Here is a 2242-nt window from a genome sequence, read left to right as displayed (position 1 = left end):
GAACTGAGTCATCACAGCGCACCTACATGTATGTGCCTATTCTCACATCATTACAACAGTTGTTGCAAAAACCTGATGTACTTGAGAAAGTCAAAGAAACAACATGGCGTCAGCCTGGACAGTATTTCTCACATTGCGATGGCTCCCACTATCAGGAAAATAAGCTTCTTTCAGATGAGGGTGAAAATTTATCAATAATTCTCTATGTTGATGAGTTCGAAATTGCAAACCCGCTAGGAACATCAACAAAAATTCACAAAGTATGTGGAGTGTACTGGACGCTAGGTAACATACCAGTTAAGTAGCGCTCAGTCCTTCATTCTACTCCGTTGGCCATTTTGTGCAACTCAAATGATGTACGACAGTTTGGATATGAGAACGTTTTTGCACCTCTCTTGAGTGATCTAAAAACACTTGAAGAAGATGGTGTCTACATTGAAAAATTGTACAACTCTAATTGTGTCTCAAAGGCACAGTCTACTCTGTTGTGGCTGATAATCTCGTTGCCCCTGGGCTAGCTGGTTTCAGTGAGAGCTTCAGGTCTACATATTTCTGCAGATTTTGCCTTGCCAGCCAGACAGAAATGCAGCGATCAGATGCAGTAACTGGTGGTTTTGAAATGAGGACAAAGGATTTCCACGATAGTCTGGTTCAAGAAATACGGACAAATGAAACAGAGGAGAATTATGGTGTAAAGCGGAGTTGTGTTCTTCCTGATCAGCTCTCCCTTTTTCATCCCATCACAGGATTTCCACCGGATGTGCTGCACGACCTGTTTGAAGGTGTGGTTCCTGTGGAGCTGGCACACTGTTTGAAAGGTTTGATATCAAAAAAATATTTCACGTTGGAGGAGTTGAATAAAGCGATCCTGTGTTTTCCCTACCAGCATTCTGACAAAGTTGACCGTCCTCACCCAGTTCCTCAAAATTTTGCAAGTCGAGGAACAATCGGTGGGAATGGGCATGAGAACCACACTGTTCTTAGACTGCTACCTGTTCTCATTGGCTCCAGAGTGCCAGAAGGGGACAGAATATGGGAGGTCCTAATGGAATCAAAAGATATAGTTGAGCTTGCTATTTCTCATAGTTTCACAGATAGTACCATTCAGTACATGGCCTGCAAGATTTTCGATCACAGGCAACTCCTTCAGGAAGTCTTCCCCAACTTAAGATTGCGACCAAAGCATCATTACATCGAACGCTATCCTTTCCTCATCAAGTGCTTTGGTCCTCTGGTGCATCTCTGGACAATGAGATTTGAAGGGAAGCACAAGGTTTTCAAGAAGATAGTTTGTGACACTCATAACTACAAAAATGTATTGAAAACCTTGGCACCAAAACATGAGGCATTCTATCTGTCATCAGAAAGGTTTTTCAAGCCAACAGTACAGACTTCAAACGTGGAATCTGTCTTTATTGAATCGTTGCCTATTGATACACATTCAGTGGTGTCCAGCATCACCGACAGCAGCAGTGTATATGGCACAAAACAGGCAACCATTCAAGGCACAACATTTGCAGTAGGCATGTTCATATGTAGTGGGACACATGCTGCCTTGCCTGAGTTTAAAGAGATCAGAAACATATTGCTCATTGGAAGTGATCTCTTTTTTCTGTTGAAAGACTATGAGACCTGGTGTATTGAGCATTTGCAGTCATATGAGCTAGCAGACCATGAAAGCAAGACCCATTCTGTGAAATCTCTGAGTCAGCTCACTGACCAGATGCCACAGACTGCCTACAAAGTATCAGGAAGACTAATTCTGACAACTAAACATTTCATTTCAGTGTCTGAATGAAGAAGACCACACCAAGCAGCCAGTCTCAGCCCATTTTCTCCCAGTGATGGGAGACTGAAGATTGTTTGGATCTTTCTATTAACACTCATCGTCCCCTCCCTGGGTGCTCCTGACCAAGTAGTTAAAGGTAATATCTACTATGAGCAATGTTTTAAAGGTGCATGTGCTGTGTATGCTTCTTAAAGTCAGAAAATGATTAGGTTGACAACATGTGTGTTTAACGTGCTGCACACCAATGAGAAGCAACGATGTACTCGGGGGATATATTTTTATGAGAGAGTAGTTTAGCAGCCAGTGCAAGGGGGGACATTAACAAGGAATACAAAGAGTTTTTTCTCCTTCTATATATTTCAGGCTTCCCCAACACGGTGCAAATGGAGGTGACTGATATTCTCAAACTCAGGGTCATCCTTGATGATGTGAATGCCGAGAGGCTTATTTTGC

The 2242-nt window shown here is 42.6% G+C and overlaps 1 long non-coding RNA gene across 1 annotated transcript; it reads left to right on the top strand.

Moving 5' to 3' along the window:
• On the top strand, positions 1–1836 carry LOC147244480 (uncharacterized). Its single transcript, XR_015110389.1, has 3 exons — positions 1–28; positions 747–818; positions 1788–1836. It is a non-coding gene; the product is annotated as an uncharacterized LOC147244480 (long non-coding RNA).
• The last annotated feature ends 406 nt before the right edge of the window (positions 1837–2242 follow it).

This window comes from Aulostomus chinensis, chromosome 19 (assembly GCF_037954235.1).
Source record: "Aulostomus chinensis isolate RoL2024-O1b breed Wild chromosome 19, RoL_Achi_v1.0, whole genome shotgun sequence".
Classification (NCBI taxonomy): Eukaryota; Metazoa; Chordata; class Actinopteri; order Syngnathiformes; family Aulostomidae; genus Aulostomus; species Aulostomus chinensis.
The sequence above is the reverse complement of the archived record's forward strand: the minus strand, read 5'-3'. Positions and strand labels throughout refer to the sequence as shown.